This window comes from Hibiscus syriacus, unplaced genomic scaffold (genome assembly GCF_006381635.1).
Source record: "Hibiscus syriacus cultivar Baekdansim isolate YM2019G1 unplaced genomic scaffold, ASM638163v2 tig00116962_pilon, whole genome shotgun sequence".
NCBI classification, from domain to species: Eukaryota; Viridiplantae; Streptophyta; class Magnoliopsida; order Malvales; family Malvaceae; genus Hibiscus; species Hibiscus syriacus.
In genome coordinates this window covers 1,619,058-1,646,356 of record NW_024063488.1, presented here as the reverse complement: position 1 = coordinate 1,646,356, position 27,299 = coordinate 1,619,058, and the positions used below count along the sequence as shown (strand labels likewise).

The following is a 27,299-nucleotide window of genomic DNA, read 5'->3' as shown; positions in this document are numbered from 1 at the left end:
CAACACCTTCTTCCATGGGGACACTTTTAAAAACACTTTATCTCCAACTTGAAATTCAATTTCTTTCCTTTTAAGATCAGAATAGGACTTTTGCCGATCAGAGGCCACTTTGAGGTTATGCTGAATTTCTCGAACTTTCTGTTCTACATCTTGAATTAAATCCGGACCAAGAACACTTCGGTCTTTGAGTTCATACCAATTTAATGGAGTACAACATTTTCTTCCATATAATGCTTCATATGGGGCCATCTTTATACTAGACTGATAACTATTGTTGTAAGCGAACTCTGCCAGCGGTAAATACTTTTCCCATGATCCTTTAAATTCCATTACGCATGCTCTCAACATATCTTCCAATATCTGAATAGTTCTCTCTGATTACCCATCAGTCTGAGGATGAAAAGCCGTACTAAAGTTTAAACGAGTCCCCAACGCTCCATGCAAAGATTTCCAGAATCTAGAAGTGAATCGAGGGTCTCGATCAGAGACTATGGAAACAGGTATTCCATGCAATCTAATAACTTCTCTAATATACAGTTCTGCATACTTTTCCATAGAGAAATCCGTTCTAACAGGGAGGAAATGCGCTGACTTAGTTAATCGATCAACAATTACCCAGATTGATTCTCTTTTGTTCGGAGTCAAGGGTAACCCCGAAACAAAATCCATCGTAACATTTTCCCATTTCCATTGAGGAATGAAAAGCGGTTGCAATAATCCTGATGGAACTTGATGCTCGGCTTTGACTTGTTGACATATCAAACACTTAGACACAAATTCGGTGATGCTTCGCTTCATCCCTGACCCCCAAAATCGATCCTTCAAATCCATATACATCTTGGTTCCACCCGGGTGCATCGTTAACGGACTGCAATGAGCCTCTGTTAATATTTCTTTCTTCAAGTCGTCATTGTCGGGTATAACAATTCTTCCTTTACAATATAGATTTCCATCTGACTTAATCTCAAAGTCTTTAATCTCTTTGTTCTTTACTTGTTCAATTCTTTTCAAACACATTTCATCTTTACCTTGTAATTCTCCTATTCGTTCTAACCATGCTGGTTTAAGGGTTAATTCCGCACAAAGACCACCGTCTCCCGTTAAAGATAATCTTGCATCCATAGCTTGTAAAGCTGCAAATGTCTTTCTACTCAGAGCATCTGCTACCACATTAGCCTTTCCGGGATGATAGTCAATTATCACATCATAATCCTTTAAGAACTCTACCCATCTACGTTGCCTCAAATTCAATTCTTTTTGAGTCATCAGGTACTTCAGGCTCTTATGATCCGTATATAAGTAACAACGCTCCCCATAAAGATAATGACGCCAAATCCTGAGAGCGAATACTACAGCAGCCATTTCTAAATCATGAGTGGGGTAATTCCTTTCATGTGGTTTCAACTGTCTCGATGCGTACGCTACCACTTTTCCTTCTTGCATTAATACACACCCCAACCCGTTATGGGATGCGTCACTGTATACTACAAAATTCTTGCCAGATTCCGGTTGAACCAATATCGGAGTTTCCGTCAGAATTCTCTTTAAAGCTTCGAAGCTTTCTTGACATTCAGAAGTCCAAACAAATGGTACGTTCTTTCTCATTAGCTTTGTTAGAGGCAGCACAATCATCGAAAAATTCTGAACGAATCTTCGATAGTAACCGGCAAGTCCCAGAAAACTCCGAACTTCAGACACATTCTTAGGAACTTCCCAATCCATTATAGCTTTTACCTTCTGAGGGTCTACTCTAATCCCAACTGACGAGATCACATGCCCTAAGAAAATTACTTCGTCTAGCCAAAATTCACATTTAGACAATTTCGCATAGAGATTTTTATCCCTGAGAATTTGCAAAACTAGCCTCAAATGTGTGTTGTGCTCTTCAATGGACTTCGAGTAAACCAGTATGTCATCAATAAAGACAACAACAAACTGGTCCAGATAGGGCTGAAAAATCCTGTTCATGAGATCCATGAAAGCAGCAGGTGCATTCGTTACTCCGAATGGCATTACGATGAATTCATAATGACTATATCTCGTTCTGAAAGCTGTCTTCGGAATATCTTTCTCCTGGATCTTCAATTGATGATAACCCGAACGTAGATCGATCTTTGAAAATACTGAAGCTCCTTTTAGTTGGTCAAACAAGTCATCAATGCGCGGAAGGGGATACTTGTTCTTGATGGTCACCTTATTAAGCTGTCGATAGTCAATGCAAAGACGCATTGATCCATCCTTCTTTTTAACAAATAACACCGGAGCTCCCCAAGGTGACACACTTGGTCGAATAAATCCTTTCTCTAGCAACTCTTGTAATTGATTCTTTAACTCTTGCAATTCTTTCGGAGCCATTCGATAAGGTGCCATTGCAATCGGAGCTGTTCCCGGCATTATTTCAATTTGGAATTCTACCTCTCTATCCGGAGGTAATCCTGGCAATTCAGCAGGAAAAACATCAGGGAACTCTTGAACTATTGGAATTTCCTCTAACCTTTTCTCATGAGCTCTTGAATCAATCACATTTGCAAGAAAACCCTGACATCCTTGTAGCAATAATTTTTTGGCAGACATCACTGATATTACATTTGCTAAAGGATTAAACTTTTCACTGCTCACACTTATCTCTATTCCTTCTGGACTTTTCAGAGTTACCTTTTTCAATCTGCAACTAACATCTCCATAATAACGGAACAACCAATCCATTCCCAGAATCGCTTCAAACTCGTCAAAGGGTAATTCCATCAGATTAGCAGGGAATTCAATTCCCTGAACCTTTATGGGACACCCCTTACAGACTTTATTCACCCGGGCACTATGGCCTAACGGAGTTGTTACTATAATCTCATTACTCGTAGCTTCTAAGGGAATCCCCAACTCCTTTACTAACTTACTTGTAATATAAGAATAATTAGAACCCGGATCAATCAGTACCAATACTAATTTATCATACAACTGAAAAGTACCTGCTATAATATCAGGGTCATCACGGTCTTCACTTGTCTTTAGGTTGTATACTCGAGCAGTGGATCGAACTTCAGGTGGAGCAGAGAATTCAGACGGGTTCCTTCCTCTGCCTCTTCCTCGTCCTCTTTGTGAGGAAGAACCAGCTCTTCCAGATGGTGCCGGCTCACCAACAATCAATGGACAATCCCGAACAAAATGTCGGCATCTCCACATCGAAAACAAGTCCCAGCTGCCATACGACAAGCTCCATAATGGTTTTTCCCACAATGCTGACACTGTCTCCCTTGACCCGGAGTAGATCTCCCAGCACCAGATTCCACTGACTGCGTCTGTCTAGGTCTTGCCTGACTTGCTCCCCTAGCAGACGATGCAACTGATTCTGATCTAGTTTGTGATCGAAATCCCGAGTCTCTTCCCCTTTTTGTTGGTACTGAGCTAGAAGAAGTAGTCGTCCTCTTTGATGTCTGAACTCTTGAGTCCCCAAATCGTTCATTCTGAGCCCTTTCAAGAGCTTTTGCACGATTGATCACCTTCTGGAACGAGGACATGTTTAATACTATCAACATTTCTTTAAGTCTAGGGCGCAAGCCCTCCACGAACCATTCACAAGCATCTTTCTCAGTAGGCACAAGCTCAGCTGCAAACCTGCTCAGCTTATTAAACTCACATTCGTACTCATATACAGAGCGGCTCATCTGCTTCAAATTCATAAACTCCTGCTTCATTTGTCGGATAAACTGATCTCCAATATACTTGTTTTTAAATTCTTCTAAAAACAAAGACCAAGTCAACTGGTCGGTTGACATCCTCATGGTGACGTTCGTCCACCATATCCTCGCCTGACCCCTCAATAAAGACACAGCTCCATCTAATTTCTCCACTTCGGAACAGTGGAGACCATCTAACATGATTTTCAAATCATTCAACCAAAGATCCGCTGACACTGGACCTTCCTCAGCTTCTCCCTTAAATTCGGGAGCTCCTAAACTTCTCAACTCTTTTGCTACATTAATTCTTGGAGTTAGTGGAGCAGGAGGTTGAAGACGCGTCAGACTATCGTCTAACGTTCTGAAGAACGTATCTTGATCTTGCACAGGCACTCCTTGAGATGCCTGTTCTTCACCTTGCCTGGCCAGGGCAGGTGAATTACTGCTTTCAGCATGCCTATCTTCTCCCGCTTCACTTCGGGAGCTATTATGTCCGGACATCTAATAAGAATAAACACATTATTCTATTAGCAAAACAGCATACTCATACTATACCAGATCAGAAGTTCTCGCTATTTGTTGGCATGTATTCCATTTAAAGACTCTATAGACTCTGGTTTATGCCTAGAATCGGCTAAACCATAGCTCTGATACCATTAAATGTAACACCCCCAACCCATACCCGACCCGGATATGAGTCAGAGATATTACATTGACTTTAAAACACAACTCTTAATAAATAATAGTAAAATATTTGATCTTATATTAAGAAAATACAATAATATACATATTGTAATATAAGTTTACCAAAATATTCAGAGCATACACAACTTAACCCTTTAATTACATGCCAACTTCTATTTACATAACATGATGACCTACTGATTAAGTTGCTTCTGATCTGATGGTTGCAGGAGTAATACTGTCAAGCTGCTTCACCTGTCTCGTCTAATTCCTCGGATCCTACGTGTGAAACACTCACACGCTAAGTCATCGACTTAGTGAGGCAATAATAATAACAAGGCAATGTAATGTAATGAAAATGTCAGGATCATATGAGATGAGATGCAAACATGTACTTAATCAATGTAGTATACATCATCAATATCCATACCTGTAAGCGTATGACTGTAACATTCATGAATCTGTATTAATAAGTTTATTGGCCCATGATAGCATATTGAGAACCTAAGGTATCGGAGTAATGTGAGGTTGTGCACTATGCTGTCACCACAGCTCGTATAAATGCACCGAAGTGCCCCGTAGAATTGCACCGTAGTGCCATATAATGATGTCCATAAGGACCACATAGAATTCCTTAAGAATCATATACATATACTATGGATCAAGTATGTGTCTTTCAAGACTTCACACAGGTTCCAAAGGATATACATATGTCCTAAAGAACCGCGTAGAATTACACCGTAGTGCCATATAATGATGTCCATAAGGACCACATAGAATTCCTTAAGAATCATATACATATACTATGGATCAAGTATGTGTCTTTCAAGACTTCACACAGGTTCCAAAGGATATACATATGTCCTAAAGAACCGCGTAGACCCTCTATCCTTGGCATGCCAACTATACCTATAGTTCTCATCTACATAACATGGGCTTTTACATTTCACGTAGTCTATATCGCGTAGACATGTAATTTCTTACCTTTTCACATAGCTCATAATTTTTCCCACATATTCATGTCATATAATGCATTTTATATGAATTCATGTCATGTCTCATAATACAGAATATGCTCATGTATCAAGATATAAATCTAGACTTATCACAAGTCTAGAATGCAGGATATTTCTATAATCATGCTATGCATATGCACTCACCTATACTTCTTTTCCTTTTCCTCGATTGATCCTACTTGTAGATTGTTCCCGAACTCGTGTAGGCTCGGTATCTACATAAACATAATTTTCAAGATGATCATCAGATGTCTATGTCTTGAAATTAAGCTTTAATAGCTTACTAATTTAAGAAATTAATAGCTTAGTCTTTCTTTCTTTTCTTCTCTTTTTTTTTTCTCATGGGGGAATCGGTTCCCCCCCTGGGGGTATCGGTTCCCCTCTAACATTCTGGAATTTCATATCCGTTGAGGGGGTATCGGTTCCCCCCTTGGGGTATCGATTCCCCTCTAGCATTCTGGAAATTCATATTCATTGAGAGGGTATCGGTTCCCCTTGAATGGGTACCGATTCCCCTAACCCAGAAATCCTATTTTGAGCCTGGAAATCATCTCATTTCAGCTCAAACATACATATTTCAATCCCTTTCATACTCTTAGCTCTCATACACTTACTTAAACTAATTATTATCCATTCAATACCTCTAAAACTAAGAAAACTACTCATCCATATAGAATTGAAGAATCTAACTCAAATTCCAACTTGTTCTAATTTCAATTCTATTACTTCATACTTCTTAATTAGCTTGTTGACAAGTCAAAAATCTTATTCAAACATCCATATCCAAATTTCATCTAAAAACTCATTTTCCAAATCTATCTCTAAAACACTTATCTTGTAGTTTTAATGTCATATAAGCTTTCCTTTAGCTTATATAACATCCAAACTTTCATTTCCAATCTTAAAAATCAAAGAAACTAACAAGGTTCATCTTCTTACCTTTACTTGCAAGCTCCACGTTTGGAGAAGGAAGAGAAGAAGATAAGAAAGAAGGAAGAAGAAATGAGAGAATTCTAGAAACCTAATGCTCCACGTGGGTTCTCATATATCCCCATAACATTTTTTTAATTATAATTTGTTCCTTACAAATGACCATTTGGTCCTCACCTTCATTTCATATTTACTAACCTTTATTTTTAAACTATATAATTATTCTACTTTAATCACCAATTGTTGAAACTTTACAAATTAATCACTAACCCGCATTGAGGATGTTACACATATCACCAAAATCATATACTTCATAAGTACTATGTTCATTGTTATCCTTTGTTTAGCCCATGTACACTTTTGAGAACTATAGATATGGGAGTCTATTGAGGTTGTGCACTAATGTTGTCACCACAGCTCATATAAATGCACCGAAGTGCCACGTAGAATTGCATTGTAGTGCCGCGTAGAAATGTACCGGAGTGCTATGTAAGATTGTCCCTAAGGACCACGTAGAAAATTCCTTAAGAATAATATACATATGCCAAGGATCAAGTATGTGTCTCAAAAGACCTCACACATGTTCCAAAGAATACATATATGTCCCGAAAGACCGCGTAGACCCTCGACTCTTGGCATGACAACTATACCCCTAGCTCTCATGACCCAAAACATGGGCATTATCATTTATGTCATTTACATATTCATATATTCACATAGTTCACTTACGCGTAGAACATTTTCATATAATTCACATTTACATGTCACCTAGCTTATATTCTTTTTCACGTAGTCACATAGATCCATGTCATATAACATGTATCCAAAGTGCATATAATCGCATAGATCATATCATATAGCTTAGATCATTTCTTAGATGTTCCTGTAAACCTACATATCTTATCTTGTTCACATATAATCATATATACTTCGTATAGCACATAGAAACACCTATAACACTTCCACATAGCTTATATCAATTTTCCGAGTCCTTTCATATTACTTGATTAAATATATCATATATGTATATAATAACTTATGTCATCTCCTCTACCTTATGCTTCATTTCTTTGTATTCCCTTAGATTATATAACCTATGTCGTATTTCTAAACATATATCATTTAATAGTATTTTATTTATATATTAATTTAATCTATTTACTTAATTCAATTTCAGATATTCCTTATGACCTTTTCATATAGTTCCATAAATCTTTAGCATATAACTTATCTTATATATTCGTATCATCCTTTTTATATTCAAGTTTCCTAATTGATATACTATTCTTATTTCATTCTATAATTCAGTCTTATTTAGTTCCCTTAACTCTCATTAAATCAAAAAGCTCTATTATACTAATTCTCATAATGGATCATACCACTATGTAATTGTCCAACTCATGTTTCTATTAAACATATATTGTTACACATGTTTACTTAGTTCCTATCACTTCTCATGAACTCACTTTCATCATATTTTCCTATTATTACATATTTTATCTCTTAACCATGTATTCATATAGTCTTATATTTCATTATCATATGACTTATATTTGTTCTCCTATAACTCTTCATAGACATCTATTTCCATTTATATATATCACTTGACTGATCTTCTATATTCCTATAATTTTATAACTTATTTTATATTCTCTCATTGACACTTAATAGTGTTTTTACGTAAACCACATAACACATACAAAACATATCAATTCATATAATCAAACATACATACACTTCATGTTGTTAACATACTTATGATCAAGACTTAATGAACTATTACTATAGGAAATAGACTTATCACAAGTCCAATTTCCTTATAATCTTATAAAAATAAACTGCACTCACCTGGCCTCACTAAGTTCCGATCCGTTTTTATGATTTCCTTTCTTTCGATCGAATCTTAACTTGATGATCATTCTGGAACTTGTTCGTGTTCGATATCTACATAATCACATATTGGTACATATGAGTATCCAATTGATATGCTCTAATCTATCATTTCTTAGACCAAAAGAAATGTCTATTTCAATTTCCCCTTGAAGTGCATCGATGCATTCTACAATGCATCGATGCATTCTTTAACATGTGCGTCGATGCACTACCCATGCATCGATACATAAATTACCTTCGATGTTTTCATTTTAATGGGTGCATCGATGCACTTCCTGTGCATCGATACACTCTGAACAATTTCTGAAGATTTACCCTTGATGCATCGGTTCGATGCACATAACCCAAAATTCATTTTAAGCCCGAAAATCTACTCAAATGCTTCATCTTTCATCCCCTTTCATGTTCTTAACTCATATACACATGCTTAAACCAATTTATATCCATATAAACCATCTTTAACCTCAAAATCCTATCCTCCTTATGAAATTTAAGAATCGTACTAAATTTTAAACAGGTTCTAAATCCACTTTTAACACTTCATATTCCTTAATTTAACCATTACCAAGTCAAATTCAACTTAAAATTCTAATAACTCCTTTTATTTCAAGAATTCACTTAAAAACTCCTTTTACTTCATCTCTCATAACTCCATCATCCTCAATTTTAAAGATAATTTAAGCTTTCCTTAAGCTTAATTATCATCCAATAATCATAAACCAACTTTTATTTCAACAAATAATCAGCTAACCACAAAACTCACCTTTGCCATGGTGACTCACGGCTGAAGAAGAAGAAGAGAACTCTGGAAGTTTTATTTTGCCTTCTTTTCTCTTCCACGTGGGTTTCCTTATCTAGTAAAGGAAAATTAAAAATCTTCCATATCAATTGACCATTTTACCCTTTAATTCATTCCCTAATTACTAAATAACCTTCATCATATTTCCAATAAATCATTGAACTATTCAATTATCCTACTTTAAATCACTAATTTCTGAAACTTTACAATTTGGTCACTAACCCGATATTGAGGATGTTACAACCCCCCACTTCGAGAGCCATCACCTGATCGAGCCGATTCTACATCTCGACACCGAGAGCCATCACTTGATCGAGCTGATTATACACTTCGACACCGAGATCCATCACCTATTCCATCATATCATTGAGCCTCTTCTCCACCATCACCTCATGATAGGCGACCGACAAAGATGCCATGACATTTATCTTCCCGTTCTCCACCTCCACGGGATGAGTTAGGGGAGTTACATGATGAGTTCAGTGCTTTACGTAATGAGGTCGGTACTTTACGTGACGATAATGGTGTATGGCATGATGAGGTACGGTCTTTACGTGGTGAGGTAGTTGTTTTACGCGATGACAATGGTGTTTTACGTGGTGAGGTATCTACTTTACGTGATGAGGTAGCCGCTCTACGTGAGATTATTTTATCATTGCAAAATGAGGTTCATACTCTACACAATGAGGTAAGTTAGTTTAATTTTATTATAAATATTATATTAAAAATGAAAATAACCTTTTTTCGGTATTATTTATTTATTTACTGATTTATGTATTAAATTATTTTTAGCGGCCCGATAAAGTAGATGTTTTACGTCGGGTTTTTCTTGCACGACGGGGTTCACTCATCAAACGTCGTGGACATGCCATTACGTCTTCTTTCACCCCAATAGTTTCAAGACTGCGTAAGAAGAAGCCCAATTCACCTTTCATCGTTCAAGAGGCCCCTCCCATCGTTCAAGAGGCCCCTCTCATCGTTCAAGAGGCCCCTCTCATCATTCAAGATGCCCCTTCCATCATTCATGATCCACCTCCCATAATTCCAGATCAACATGGCATACTATGTCGACATATTGGTAAACCCCCTCTCGAGCCCGATATGATAGGTCAAAGTTGGCTTTCGTATCAGTTACCGGCCAGAACCATTCCTCAGCACGAGATGAGCACACTACCGGACACAATTATGGATAATACCCTTTAGGCTAAGACCGCAATTGGTTTTTATCTACATAAGCGGAGCCATGGGTGATACACTGATATATGCAAAATCGATAATATACATATGTTTCTTGAGCGGTCTTGGTGGGGTGTTTTATTAGGGGTTGAAGAGAATCACTATTTTGAATGGGGTTAAGTATTATATTCTTATTATATTGATTTTGATTATTGTTTTTAAAATTTATTAAATTCACTAATATATGTATTTTTTATAAAACATCATATTGATTTACGGGTGTCACGTCTTCTGATTATAAGGAAATTGAAGAAAATTAAAAAGACGTGATGGACTATTATGCCTTTGTCTTTTCACACAACTCACTTGAATGATCAGAGAGACGCTTCATATGCGTTGGGTAATGGCAAAGCTATCCTTTATCCTACGTGGTGGGAGGTCAATAAGGTTATTATTAGATTTTGAATATTTAAAGGTGTTCATAAAATTTATTTGATGTACGCAGTTGAATTATTATTTATTATATTGCAGGTGTTTATCCCAGTTATGGAACGTCGTCATTGTATTCTCGTCGAGCTTCAGTTCCCATCCCTGAAGACGATAGTATATGACATCATGTTGAATTACATACCATTGTCTGATTTGAAAGATAATATTTGTAGGGAATGGAGCGATCATTTGGCTAAATACTTGGATGCAATTGATTATTGGACTAATTCAGGAAACAAGAAGCTAAATAAGTTAAAAGTTGCAATGATGAGAGACGAGATGACCCCACAATAAACGTCGGGAGGCAGAGGGGATTGTGGTCCTCTCATATGCATGTGCTTGGAACGTATGACGAGAGGAGGTAAACAGTTTCTACCTCCCACAGATAGAGATAGAGGTGTAGTAGGGTTGTGGTTTTGGCATTTTATGGCTAGAGAGATATATGCGAGACGTGTCCTACCTGCATCCGGGTGCTGAAAGTGTGCATAAACAACCATTTGTTATTGGTAAGTTTGAGCAAGTGTTGTTATCATATATACTCTTTGTTTTAGATGAAATATTGATCAAAAGTAGTTTGAAAATGTTTGGTTAAGTACCTAGAATTCAATAATTTTAGCTCATATTTGTTGGTTTTAGATGTGTAGAAAATCTCATGGCCATAACGTTTCTGCAGGTTAATCCTTCAAGTGAGTTGCGTGAAATTGATGTATTTGGATGTAAGCTCCCTATTGTTAGGAGCATTTGGATGTACTGTCTGGGGCTAATTGATGTATTAATGTGCTGTCAAGTGTAAATAAGAATTATTTTTTTTGTTTAATTGATTTGTTGTTTAATTTCAATCTGCATTATGTTGAAGGCAAAAAAGACCTGCTGAAGGTACACTACCTTTAAGAAAATCGAATTCGCAATGCGAAAGTCAAATTCGCGTTGCGATTATTGCGAAAGTCAAATTCGCAACTCGAAAATCAAATTCGCGTTGCGCTTTTAATTTTCGCGTGTCGAATTCGATTTTCGTGTTGCGAATTTGATTTTTGCGTTGCGAATTTGACTTTCGCGTTTCGAATTTAACTTTCGCAATGCGAATTTGACTTTCCATTCAATTCAAGGTAAACACCTTAAAAAATATAACAGACAACAATATGATAAGTGATAACAACTTAACATATTATAGCAATGTTCAAACTCAAGTTACTAATGCATGTCTAACTGAAAATGTATGCATTCACACATAAAATACACATAATACAACGTTTGCATTTAAAAATCACCTAAATAGTCCCAAAAGGTGAAGCCGGTTGTGATTGGGATTTTGATTTTGATTGCGATTTTGATTTTGATTTTTGTTTGCTTGGAACCATATGAGCTTTGGATTTTGATGAGGATCCATATTTTGGTAGAGGAAAATATGATTGTGATGGCATTGGTGATCCACAGGTCAACCTTGTATGACCACTTTCCTTACACTGACTACATATCGGTATCTTCATCTCTTCACCCTTAGACGGTATACAATCGTGATTTTTTGGTCGGCCAGGGAGCCTTCTGTCCATGACTGGTGGTAAAACTGTTTGTAAGTCATCTGGTATGTCCCACTCAGAAGGATGTGGAATAGGGTAGACAATCTCGACATAAGTCTATCGATATACTTCTGTAGTGTAGCAATCCATAGCGTATGCGCTTGAATCATCTTGGTTTAGATGAAGAGCAACTTTTATAACATGGCCACACGGATAACCAGATGTTTGCTATTTCATACAACTACACGTCTTTGCATTTAGATCGACAAGCCCATTTAAGTTATTATCCAATACTTCAAACAAAGAGTTTGAACATGGTTCAACTCTCCATGACGTTGACTTCACAACACGTTTCGTTATCTTTTTTTCAGTCCAAGGTGTAACACGACGTTCCAATGTTCCTGTAAATTTAAATAAATAATACTTAGTAAAATCTATTAAATATGATAAGTTATGAATTTAAAGAAATAATACATGCATGGTTTATTTTCTTGTAGTACCACTGTTGAACAGAGGCTTGAAAAAACTCCATTAACATAGTAATGGATAATTTTCGGGAATGATGACTTAGAGCGTTGATTGATTATGCACTATTAGACGTCATGAAACCATATCTTGCTCTAAGTTGATGTACTCTTGACTATCTTTCAAACCCGACATCTTCTAGTGTTTGAGCACATTGAGGCAAAACACGTCTTAAACAATTTATATGTTTATTAAAATCCACTTCCTGATAAGCTTTTACAGCCTTCCAGTATGTCCATTTGTGATTTTTTATACCAACAGACCTTGATTTTAGATTTCTGTATAAATGAACACCACAAAGTCCATGAAAAGCATCTAGGAAACACCTTCTAACAACGTTGTCAATTGAGTTTGCCCTATCGGATATGATTGTCAAATTGTTAATAGGACCTATGAAATCCCTAAGATGCCCCATAAACCATGTCCATGAATCAGAGGTTTCATATTTGCCAACCCCGTAAGCTATTGGCAGTATCCCATTGTTAGTATTCATGGCTACTGCTAATAAGTTTACTCCAAGGTATCGACCTTTCAAATGTGCTCCGCCAACTATAATAACTGGACGCATGCAAGTAATAAACGAACGAATCTACAAAATAATATACACAATAAATATAGTCATTTAAATGTGAAATGCATGTAACTAACAAAAATGAGTCAACAAAATTATATTGATTTACTAACTGCAACACCAATGACGATAAACAACAACTCAAAACGTCCATCTCTATCTGTTTTAATATGAGTTATCGACCCAGGATTTTTCAGCTTTAAATTGTGACAATAAGCCGACAGTTGGGCAAACGATGCCTCTGGCGACCCCCTCAACAATTCCAAGGCATAACATTTGGCTCTCCAAGCTTGAGAATATGAGATACTAATCTTGAACCGAGCATTCATGTCAGTCATAATTTCATGTCCCCGATATACTCTGTCATTCAAAACATTAACTCAGCCTGAAAACCACCCAACACCTTTTTGTTTGCCTGTCTGTGGTGAGGAAAAACTTGGGTTCTTGAACATGTATGTTTATCAATAAAAGTCCAAACTTGAAACATTTCACAATATTTTATCCTCTTTGCAATCATACGCCACATACAGTTTTTGTCAATCATACACTTTATTTCGAAATGATATTTGCTTGATTTGTTAACTTTTAGTTGATAGCCATCTTTCACACTTTTCGTATATAAAGCTATCTTCAAGTCATCTTCCTTTGTATCAAAACAATCATCTTTCTTGATACAAATAACTTTTGTGTAACAATCAATTGCTATCTTTACCAACTCTTCTTCCGGTATCTAAAGTAATTCTGGCATATTACAGTTATACTCCCGTGGCATTTTCTTCTTTTTCTTTTCTTCGGGACTTTTTCTTTTTCTTCTTCAGGGTTATATGAATTACAGAATGGATGTTCAACATGTTCATTCACAGCCGTAACTTCCTCCTCATTATCATCAACAACATCTTCCTCGGCAGCGGCTGTTTCATCATCAAAATTCGGGTATTGACCAATATCAAAATCATTACACGTAGAGTATGTTTCTTCTTCTGAAACATCATCAAAATTCGAGTATTGACCAAGATAAAAGTCTGGGTATTGACCAAGATCAAATTTTGAATACTGACTAGTACTCACATTTTTTTTGTTGGCTCATCATCGTCTAAATCGTCAATACGAAAACCAGAATTTGGTGCTGAAAGTTTATTGGGATTTGGATTAGGGAAAGGTTGTGGATTTTGAGATTGTGTTTGATATTGTGTTTGGTATTAGAAATGTGGTGAAACAAAATTTTCTTGGTGATAAAATTGTGGTGGAACCATTAAATTTTGAGGTTGATAACAACGTTATACATTGTGAGCACCATAAACTGGGGCTAAAGAACTTAGTTGATTACTACCCGCTACTGACCCAACTTCACTACTTCTAGGTTCAACAGCATACAATGTAACATCATCTTGCGAAACAGTAATGTAAGCAATGAATCGTTCAACATCTTCATTGTCGGTTAACAAAAAAATTTCATATTTTCTCTGATAAGATAGCCTAAATCCACTTAGAGGCTCTAAATTCAATTTTTTTGAAACACGTAACATTAGAGTTTCATAAGTTAACTTTTTAATGACAGTTTTAGTTGAAGATTCATGCATAAAGACATATATTGTAAAACACCATTAACATTCTCCCATGAACCTCCAAAACACAAATCTATCCAAACATGATAAACATTAGATGATTTCATTCTACAAATTGTAAATTAATTTACTAAACAAACGAGCTATAAACTAGATATCATCACTAACTTAGAGAAAAACATACATTTATTAAGTTGATAGTTGATAATTTGGGAGAGAAATCATTGAAAAATTATATAGAAATAAAATTATGTTAAAAAAATTATAGATGGGGAAGGATGTCATTGGATATAGGAACGGATGTCGCCGGAGAGAGTGAAAGATGAAGATAGAATGAGTTGCGATTTAGGTTATGAGTTGTTGCTGCTGCTGCGTAGTTTATATACCCAAAACATTTGTTTTTCGAAAATAAAAGCTGTTGCGAAATTAAAATTCGTGTTGCGAATTCAAAAATCGAGTTGCGAAAACAAAATTCGTGTTGCGAAAAGGAAACTTGTATTGCGAAAAAGAGATTCGCGTTGCGAATTCAAAATCGAGTTGCAAATTTTAAATTCCGTGTTGCGAATTTAGAAATCACGTTGCGAATTTGAAAACTGTGTTGCGAAATTGGAGATCGCGTTGCGAATTTGAAAACTGTGTTGCGAAATTGGAGATCGCGTTGCGAATTTGTTGGTTATTTTCGTAAATCCAAAAAAAATTAATTAAAATCGTATATTATAAAATATTTTCAATCACTGAAGTTATTTTCTCAAAAATAAAACTAAACAATCTCCCATTTGAATGGATACATAATACATTAGAAGCTCCAAGGGGCTGTTTGAAGGCCCTTTCTTTAGCTTTTGCAGAACACAAAAGCAAAAGAAAAAAAAAATTAGTTCATATTATAATGATGCATAATAAATACTAAAACTGTCCGTTTTCCCCCCTAAAAAAAATCCTAGAATCTCCACCATGAAGAACGACAACCCCGATCGGCCAATGCGTGTTTAAGCCGATGGGATCTGCGATCTCTTCCACTTTGGCCACGCTCGCTCCCTCGAACAAGCCAAGAAATCGTCCGTTTTCCTTGCCCTCTCTCATTTTCTCTCGCTTAGTCTACGTTTGATCTCAATACTTTTCTGTGTATCTTTTGAAATTCCTGCTAATTAATGGGTTTCTTTCAAAATTTTCATCGCTCATTTCTTTTCATTTTGTATCTGTATAACTTTTTCTGGGTTTATTTCCCTTTCTGATTTAAGGTTATTCTGAATCTTATTTCACAGGTGACTGCTTCCTTAAATTTATTTTTCCCATAATAAAAGTGAATGAATTTTATGAAATTTTAGGTTTCCCAACACGTATTTGCTGGTTGGATGTTGCAATGATGAAACAACCCACAAGTACAAGGGAAAAACTGTTATGAACGAAGCAGAGCGCTATGAATCTTTTCGCCACTGCAAGTATTACTTCTTTCTATTACTCCTCAACATATTCTACCTTATTGCTCATTTGAGGTACAGTTTGGCTGTCGCCCTTGCTGCTTGAACTTTGCTTTTGGATGAGAAAGCAATAGAAAATTCGAATAGTTAACAATTAAAATTGTAATTTTTTTTAGATATTGCATGGGTCAGTTAATGTTTTTAGAGTAAAAAGCAAATGCAAAAGTTGTTGTCTCATTTTTTTTACGAGATATTTCATATTTAATTTATAAATATGTGTGAATAAACTATACTCCTATCAACTGCTTCATTTCAGGATTTTGTTCTTAATTTCTTACAGGTGGGTTGATGAAGTCATTCCTGATGCCCCCTGGGTGATTGATCAAGAATTTCTTGATAAACACAAAATTGATTATGTTGCTCATGATTCACTTCCGTAAGGATAGGCAATTCTTTCTTTGAGACTAAGTATTCTAGTTGGATGTCGCACTGTTTCGAAAATAAATGTATAAATAGCAAATTACTGCGTGTTTGTCTATTTTCTTATTTCTTTCTAGTCCTTGATCCTGTTAAACTCTAGTTTCTCATAAATATACAAATACCTGAAATTTAGCTATTCTTGTAGTCTTTATACTTTGTCAAAAATCTTTTACAGCTATGCGGATGCCAGTGGAGCTGCAAATGACGTGTATGAGTTTATAAGTTTATTGATGCGGCCTTTTGCACTTATTACTTTGGTGCTCTTTTTGAACTTTGTGTTATATTAAGCAAGCCCTTTTTCTCAGGTGAAAGCTGCCGGGAAGTTCAAGGAAACAAAACGAACTGAAGGGATTTCTACATCAGATATTATAATGAGAATTGTTAAAGATTATAACCAGTATGTATTGCGAAATCTTGACTGAGGTTATTCGAGGAAAGAGCTTGGAGTCAGCTTTGTAAAGGTGTGGTCTCTTTATTGAATCTCTTGGTTTTGCTAATAATGCTTCTCTATTGATATTTCCATTAATTTCAACAGGAAAAGAGATTGAGAGTGAACATGAGATTGAAGATACTGCGTGAAAAAGTAAAGGAGCAACAAGAAAAAGTGGGTGAAAAGGTATGCCCACTGTCATGCCTTGATATCTAGTTTAATGACCTTTCACTCTTCTGTTGCATATCTAGTAGCAAACAATTATATTGGTTCTAGTTTTGTCAACTTCACTTTGATATTATCGTCTAGAGTTCGTTTCTGTGGATGTCTAATATATGTTCATATGATGAAGCCTAAACTCCATAATTCATTCAAGAAAAACATTTTGGAGGAGCTGTATATAACAGTCTCTTTTATTCGGATAATTGTTTGAAGGATTTCATGAGTTTTATTCAATTTGATTCACAGTGGTAAAAGCAATACCATCTTTAAATATGTTCTCCTTGAAACTTCAGAATTGATTGAAGTGCCCCCATGGCAAGTAAGATAGTATTCATCATTTGGATTTTCTTCTGGCTTTAAAATCCATTTGTGCACTCCTTGCATTTTATGTTGACTCGAACAGCACTGCAATTCTTCAGTAAACATCTGCACAACGCTCCCCCTCGTCATCACATCCTCGTGCTTCCCAACTAGTCTGCCTCTGCCCTTATATGTAAATAGTTAATTAAATAAACCCACACACACTTACATTTGTAGTAACAAACATCCAAAAAATCTTTTACCTTCGGGAAACTGTGTCTAGGTTTAAGCCAACTTTAGAATTGTTAGAATCCAGTTGCCTTGGGTAGGTTGGTCCAATGCAGTGTTGAAAATCTAAAAGTTAGTTTGCTAAATTCTAAATCATGCTTGCTGGAAAAGGCGGACTTGTCTGTCTGGTTGAAGAACATAGATGTAACATCCACTATATTAGTAGATTAATTGCCTTAAGATTAAAGTATAAGACATTAATACAGGTTATGTTCTGTAGATTAAAGTACATTCACTTTCATTGCTTGATCAAATTGGTCTACATTTTATTCCATGTATTTTTGTCTGGCAATATACCATGGGTTTATACTTTATAGTGGCAGATGGTTATGTTCTGTTCAAGTCAATGCGTTTCATAAGCACACAAAATAAGTAATATATTTGAACAAGGGAATTTCGTTTTGGGAATCGAACTTTGAATTCCTCCTTTGTCCCCTGGATCTCAGCAGAAAGGATCACTAAAGTTATGGAATGTGAGATTAACTTTTTCTAGCAACAATATTATATTACAGTTTTATGAGTTTGTGATAGTTAGTCATCTTTATATTTGTTTATTTTGCGTTTATAAATGTTTATATTTATGCATCAGATTCATTTTATTTTATTTTGTGTATATATGTATATGTTATGTACTTGCAAAGACATTCTAGTTGCTTGGATCTGGAATGTTTTTCTTTTGTACATCCTTTTTCTGTTGGTTAAAACTTCTAAGCCCCTAACCTTATCATAATCTGAATGTAATTTAGTAGTTCACTAATCTTACCCATCAATACTTGCAGATACAAATCGCAGCTATGCATCGTATTGAGTGGGTGGAAAATGCTGACCGTTGGGTTGCTGGATTTCTTGAGATGTTTGAAGAAGGTTGCCACAGAATGGTGAGCAAATCTAATAATCTATGCATATAGAAATGACAATTGCATGCATATAAAAATTTCAGGAATGTAATTAACAATCATGTTGTCTCACTTGAGAACTTTGGGTGCTTTTCAGGGCACTGCAATCAGGGATAGAATCCAGGAGCGGTTGAGGGGGCAGCAGTCCAGGGATTCTACTTATCTGTTGCAAAATGGCAAGGGTGATGAAGATGAAGAATATTTTTACGACGATGATGAAGAATACTACGATGATGAAGAATGTTATGATGAGAAAAATGCAAAAGAAAACAAATAAATTTGCTTCTCCACACTCGGAGGTTCCTGTTTACTACATATGGGGTACTGTAAAGTGCTACATAGTAGATGTCCAATGTGTCATGTGGATTCTATAAGCTATAATTGAGGCAGACAGAGAGTGAGAAAAGTATCTCTTCCATTAGTTGTTTATCCATGTCCAACCGCCTGGTTCTTTATCTTTTTTTAATTGGTACAATAGAAGGTTTTGTTCTAGTTTTCATTACAGCTATAGGATATGTAAGAAGATTCTTTTTTCTTCTTCTCTTTTGGGGTTAAATCTAGAATTTAGTATTCATTCAGAGGTTAATATATTTCCTTCAAAGGCTCATCTTTAATGTATTTGATTTTAAGTGTTCTTCGATAAGTTGGAAAATGAAAATTTAAGCTTTGATGGGTTTTTAGTATTGAAAGCGTGTGTATTTATTTGGTTTGTTAATAAAAAATTAAACATTGAATATAATTATATCGTTCTACACAACTAAGTTTTTATTATGAGGATTATTTATTTTGTTTTGTTAATCTTGTTAATATAATAATATTAGATAAAAGCTAGATATTATGTGTTGATTTTTTAAAAATAAAATGCTTTATTTCACATATAGTTTAGAAAAAGTTAAACTACATAGACCACCAATTATGTAAATTCATGAAAGGATCATTTTTAATCAACGAAAAGATGATGATGGATAATTTTATTTTAAGGATTAATATCTTGTTTATTTTTATCAATTAAATTATGATATATTGATAAAAAAAAATATTGTTTAATTTTTAATCAATATTAGATCTCAAATTCAATCTAAAGAATTTTAATTTAAGAAGTTTTCTATTTCATATTAGTTTTTAACTTGAATGATTATAACTGACATAGGATCAAAATGATTAAAAAATAACTTGTTAATTTAAATAATTAATGTGAATAAAAAATTAAGAACCAAAATTTGAAAGACTTAATACAAAAATAAATGTTTAACTTTAGGTGTTAAAGGATTTTTTCACTTAAAATAGGTGTTTAGGGTTTTAAGTGTCTATACGGTATCGACCGTTAAAAAACTTATTAACTTTAGGCATCTATTTTGAGTGAATTTTTTTTAAACACCTAAAATTAACCCTAAATACTATTTGAACACTTATTTTTGTATTAAACCTAAAAAAAAAAGTATGTTGCCAAAATATAGGGACCGTATGTTTTATCCCAAACTAAAATCGTGTTGGACTAAGATGCAGCAAGTCGCCATTTTCCTCTACATTAATGTATGGTGCAAAACTTCAACTAGATTTTATCCTCTATACAATGCAAAAAAAGTCTAGGCAAAGTCAAGTCGTCCACGACAATAGGTCAAGTCAAGTCTGCCACGTCAATTATTTGACCGAGTCAGCATATTTTGAAAGCATAAACTTGTAGCAGAGGGAAAATAACATTAGAATGATAGAAAATTCAGTATGGATATACATCACAAGTAGTGTTTTTATATGCATTAATGTATGGTCTAAGAGAACCGAATATCTTGTTCAACTGTTATGCATGTGCTTTAGAGTCCATCCTATGATTCAACTATCATACAGCCAATGCAATTGTACAAACGAAATGAAGAATTAGTGAATCCCGAAACAATATGTACTTACACAACTAAAATACCATGGCTTGCTCAGTGGAAATATCATCTAAGGACTTTGGTCATACTCTGAAAATGAAGAGGCGTAGTCCGTGTATTGATTTGAAGCTGGGAACTTGCGACCTGAAAATGTTGAAGACGGGACTGTGAGAACATGGTAGAAATAATAAACCCTGGAAGTACAATTTAAGGGTCTATTGATAAAGTGCTATGATAACTAGTTTTTCTGATGTCACAAATTTGGCTTTAAAATTTAACTTCCACACCCAACAGCCTTATCCTATCCTAACTATAAGCCCTAAAAATCCTTATATATTTAATTAGTTTAAACCACTATGAACCAATGTTGACAGGTTTCATATATTGTACATGAAAGTTGTAACATCCTCAATACCGGGTTAGTGACTAAATTGGAAAGTTTTAGATTTTGGTGATTAAAATAGAATGAATGAATAGTATAAAGATTTATATGTAAATGATTGTGTAGGATTTAATTGAAAGGAAGAAGGAATGGAAGGGCCAAAGAGTCATTTGCAAGGAAAATTAATTAAAGAAGGGATAAGGATATATATGAGTACAAGTGGGTTGAAAAGGAGAGAACAGCAAAGGCTTCCAGAGTTCTCTTCTTCTTCTTCTTTCTTCCTTGTGCGTGTGAACCAAAGAAAAGGTAAGATTTCTGATTATTGAGTTTCTTGTTAAATTTAATATTGGGTTTTGATTATTGGATGATAACTAAGCTTGAGGAAAGCTTAAGTTATCTTAACATCAAAGGATGATTGAGTTAGGAGAGATTTAAGATTTGAAGTTCTTAAATGAAATCTTGGAATAGAGTTCATAACTAGAATTGAAAGTTATATTTGACTTGTCATCAATCTAGTTAAGATATATGAAGTGTTAAAAGCGGAATTCAAACATGTTGATTTATTAATGTAATTCTTGAATTACATATGAAGGATAGGATTTGAAGGTTTAAGATGAAATAAATGAGTATAAATTGGTTTAAGGATGTGTACTAGAGTTAAGAATGAAAAAGAGGATTAAACATGAAGGATTTAATCCAAAATGAATGAATTTTCGGGTTCAAAAAGAGGATTTTGGGCAGAGTGCATCGATGCACATTCATAATGCATCGATGCATCAAGGTTAAAACCCAGAAATTGTTTGAAGGTGTATCGATGCATTGGTAGTGCATCGATGCACTCTTTTAAAATAAAAACATCGAATGCAATTCATGCATCGATGCATAAGTAGTGCATCGATGCATCCCATTAATAATGAAACTTCGAATGCAATTGGTGCATCGATGCATAAGGAGTGCATCGATGCATCCCAGCAATAATAATACATCGAATACCTTTTATGCACCGATGCATCAGTAGTGCATCGATGCATACCTTCATTAAAAGATGAAATTTACTTTTCTCTTAGTCTAAAGAATGAACCATTAGGATATATTAGTTATAATACTGATATAGATCCATGTGCAATTATGTAGATACTAAAAGTAAGCTTATTCCGGAACGATCAAAGGATTATAATCGAATCAAAGAAAAGCTAAGGTGAGTACATACTATATGTATATTATAATGGAATAAGACTTGTGATAAGTCTAATCCCTAAGTTCATTTTTATAATATAGTAGTGGTGAACATGCATATATGATAATTATTGTGATACATGCATAAGACATATATGTTCATGTGATATAATATGTGATATGACATGTGATATGAAAACATGATATGAAGTGATATGAGATACATGATCACAAGAGAAATGATATGAGTACATGAACATATGAAATATAACAATAATGCCCATAGTATACGATATGAGAACTATAGGTGTAATTGGCATGCCAAGAGTCGAGGGTATAATAGTCCTTCGAGATGTAATCCTTCGGGATGTAGGGGTCCTACAGGACATAGATAATAGTCTTACGGGACGAATACTGAACTAAGGTTTGGTGCCCCATGAGGGAATTGATACGAGCTGTGATGACAGCATTAGTGCACAACCTCAATGTACTCACATACCTCTATTCTCAATAATATACATGGGCTATGCAATTGAAATACCGATTTACAGTGAAAGTGATACAAGAAGGTAAGTTTCGTATGTGCATTATATGTTATCGTGCGATAGATACATGCATATTGAAATGTCATAATCCAATTGTAAGTATGAACATTCATAAGTTTATTGTTGCATATTCATTTATTGCCTCACTAAGTCTATGACTTAGCATGTAAGTGATTTACACGTAGGTACCAAGAATCAGGAAAAGTGGAAATAAAAGTAGCACGGACAACAATACTACTAAGAGATCAGATCAGAAGTAATTGACAAAGTATGTACTTGGTTATGTATAGAGTGTTGGCATGTAATAAGTGTTAATTACGAATACTCTGATCGATTTTGTATTTTATGGTCTTATGTAAATTAAAGTATTTCGTTTTAATGAAAGTTTTAAAAATTCCCGGGATTTTCTATAAGAGTCAAAGTTTGAAAAGTCAATGTGACACTTCAGACTTGTATTCGGGTTGGATATGAGTTAAGGGTGTTACAAAAGTATATATGGAAACTTCTTTATCAGACACCCCATCTAGTCGGTATATCAGGTTGTTCTTATAATGGTGGTATCTTAAGGAAAGAGAAGTTTTGCCTGTTACAAACCTGAACAATGAACATGAGGCTCCTTTCATGATTCAACCAGTTTAAATATAAACCAACTTGCTCTCCAATGCACAAGCTACATACCATGATTCGACCAGATGGCAACCTCCGTGAACAAGCCCCTACTACCTTGCTCCAGACATCTTAGCCCGAATCAATAAAGCATCACATTTTTAAACAGGATAGAGAATCCCACAATGTGTAATCTAGAGATAGAACATGTTCATCTCCCATTTTTCATCTCGAGGTTTCATCAGTGTCCACAAGTTATGTTCCTATTCAGCAATAAAATTCAGAAATCCCAAGTAGACAAGAACTCTGAAAAGATTTGTAGTAATCAATATCTTTTCCTCTCTTTGCGCTGTCCTCCTAACAGTTCATATAACTTATCAGATTGGGGGTGTTCTTGATCTTTTGAAGTAAAATAGTTCACACAACCAGCCACCTCAATCCAACGACATCCAAAATCCTTCCTCATACCATTCATTGCTTTTCTCACTCTATCAACATTTTCCCAGTTTCCTACCTCTGCATAAATATTTGAGAGCAAAACATGATATCCTGTTGTATTGTTTCCTGTATCCATTTGAAGCAGCCTCTTGGCCACAACTTCACCCAGGTCAGATTTTTGGTGAAGCCTGCAAGTTGCTAGAAGTGATCCCCAAATCTCCAAGGAATTACCCTTTTCACCTAATTGCTCAACAAACTCATAGGCTTCCTCCACCCTCCCATCCTTCCCTAGCATGTCAGCAACACAACAATAATGTTCCACAGAGGGTCTGATGTTAAACTCTATCTCCATTGAATTAAATATATGAAGGCCCTCATCAACCAACCCAGCATAGCCACAAGCCGATAAGACTGCAACATAGGTAATGGCATCAGGCTTAATGTTAGAAGCTTGCATTGAGTGAAACAAAGAGAGAGCTTTCTCACCCATCCCATGTTGACCATAACCCCATATTATTGTGGTGTATGTGGCAGAATTTTTCTTGGGGATACTAGAAAACATATTTTCAGCAAGTCTGTGGGCACCAGATTTGGAATACATGTCAACTAAAGCTGTTCCCACAAAGACATGCGTCCAACAAATTCCGAATGGAAAATCCATGAAGTTGCTTACCTAAATCTATATTCCCCATCAGACTACATGCTGGGAGAATTGATGCCAATGTCACAGCATTGGGCATTACATTTTGTTGAAGCATTTGACTAAAGACAACAATAGCTTCTTCAATAAGCCCATTGTGTGCAAGACCAGCAATCATAGCATTCCATGTGGCTTGATCTCTGTTGCTAGAATTGCTTTTTTCCAAAAAGTAGTTGTGAATTCCTAATCAAACCAGATTTAGCATACATGTCTATAATATAACTATCCATCCCCTGAAATTGAATGCCATGCCTAAGAAGATAAGCATGGGTCTGTTTTCCAATTTCCAGGTTTCTAAGATTTGATGCCGCTGAAAGCATGGCAGTTACAGTCACATGATCAACTAAGAACCCTTGCTTTTGCATCTCATATACAAGCAACAACCCTTCATCATCCAACCCGTTCTGTGCAAAAGCAGATACCATTGTATTCCAAGATATGACATCTCTTTCAGTCATCTTATCAAAAACTTCAAATGATGTGTGAATTGAACCACACCGGGAATAAATAACAAGTATTGCATTGGCCACAATAACTGACAATTTGTTTACATTCTTAATTATAAAGGCATGTAGTTTCTGTGTTAAATCGAATCGCTGCAACTGTGAAACAGCAATTACTGCTGAGAGATAAGTGACATCATCAAATCCAGTTTCTGATTCCATAGCTTGAAAAAAAAGCTTAAATCCTTCAACCTGACAATTATTTTGAATATACCCTCCAATCATAGTGTTCCAAATCTCTATATTTCTCTGCAAGCAATTGTCAAAGATTTTCCTAGCAAAATCAAGGCAACCAAGCTCTGCAAACATGGAAATTGACGAACTAACAACAAAAGGATCATCAACACATTCACCACCCAAATTGAGAAGCATCCCATACAGAACTTCGGCATTATTACAGTCCTCTAAACCAGATATAGCAGGGAAAACGTTAACAAAAATAACTGCACTTTGTTTTATCCCTGTTTCTGCTTCCAAATATCTCTGTCTTTATATATCACAAAATCATAGTATTCCAAGCGACCACATCTCTCTTACGCATCATATTAAATACTTTACACACCAAATCATTTTCCAAATAATAAAAGCCTTTACTATAATCACCCATTTCCTTATTGTCCATAGAACTCAAACAAGTAGCATAAAAGTTCAACAAAGCATTATAGACGATCCTACTAGAGTAGGTTAAACCCCGAATGAAATGACAATGAACGGCTTTACCTATGCGAAAGTTCTGCAACAGAGCACAAGCTTTGAGGGCAGAGGAGTAAGTATAAGAGTCGCATTTGGTGAGAGATAAGGTATTCTTCATGTGGGAATAGAATAAAAGGGCCTCATGGGGCATATTTTTGCAAATGTAACCAATGATGATGGTGTTCCAAAGAACTGTTGTTGGTTGGGGAATTGTGTCGCAGATTTGGCGTCCGAGCTGGGGTTGGCCTTGTTGGCATATCCGGCTAAGGCGGGAACGGATGGTGGGAGTTTTGAGAGTTGGATTGGGGGGTGGGGAGGAGATGATGGTGGGTGGAGAACGGAGAGGGTGAAGTATAAAGAACTTTAGACACGTAAATCTAGTGTTCCAAAAAAAAAAAAAAATTCTCCAAACATAACAAGCCTAACCTAAAATCCTTATACTTCCTTTAAAATTAAACAATAAATAATAATTTTATCACTAACATTCCTTTAAAAAATGGATATAAAAAATCTAAAGTTGTATCATAGTCAAATTCATACATTTTTTATAATGTTGTGATAAGATAAACTATGTATATAGTCACTCAACTATCACTTTGATTCTGTTTTGGTCATTTAATTATTTTTTAAAATCATCATTAATGTTATGCTTTTATTTTATTTTGGTCACATGTGGTTAAAAAATTACTAGAACTGCTAACGTTACATTTTTAATTTTTTTAATGATGATGTGACATTACCTTATGATGATATGTCAACATCATCATTAATTTTTTAACGACGAGTGACCAAAATAAAATTAAAAATATAATAATATTAGTGACGATTTTTAAATAAGAATCATACTCTGAGGACATATGATACAACTAACTTATTTATAGCATATCAATTAAATTAATTGTATTTTCCATGTGAATGATTAAAATCATGATATTATAAATGAATCATGCCGGATAAAGGGATCACCCTTAAGACTTATGTATTATCTTATCCAAATTAATTAACCAATAAATCCACCTATCTTTTTATTAATATACGTTATAAAATTAATGATTAGTAGATTTTAATATATTAGTGGTCCCTGTACTATCTAAAATTTAATTTTATATTATATAATTTATAAAAATTATAAATATAAGGATTCAAAAATATTTTAACTGTCAAATCAATAAATAAAAATAAAAATAAAAATAAGGAGAAATACGGATATTTTTCAAATAAAAGTAGTATATTGACTTATATTTACAAAAAAAAATTGATTAAATTTTAAAAAGTAAAATAATTAGGAGCAAATCAAATAATATTCAGATTAAACCGGAGACAACGCTGAACAGCTCTAGTTAATACTTAATAGTTATGATGCAATCTCTGTTCATAACTAGAAGGTGGTGAAATGAAATAACTGGAAAAAGATATAACACATGAACAAAGAAACTTGTTAACCTTTTGCAAGAACAAGAAATCCTGTATTCTTCCAACAACACCACCAAAAGATGTGCCATTATGGAC

The 27,299-nt window shown here is 35.0% G+C and overlaps 2 pseudogenes; one reads left to right on the top strand and one right to left on the bottom strand.

Annotated features, from left to right (window-relative positions):
- Positions 1-15,790: 15,790 nt before the first annotated feature.
- LOC120190191 lies at positions 15,791-19,416 on the top strand (annotated as a pseudogene).
- A 1,293-nt stretch (positions 19,417-20,709) lies between these two features.
- LOC120190164 lies at positions 20,710-27,292 on the bottom strand (annotated as a pseudogene).
- Positions 27,293-27,299: the final 7 nt, after the last annotated feature.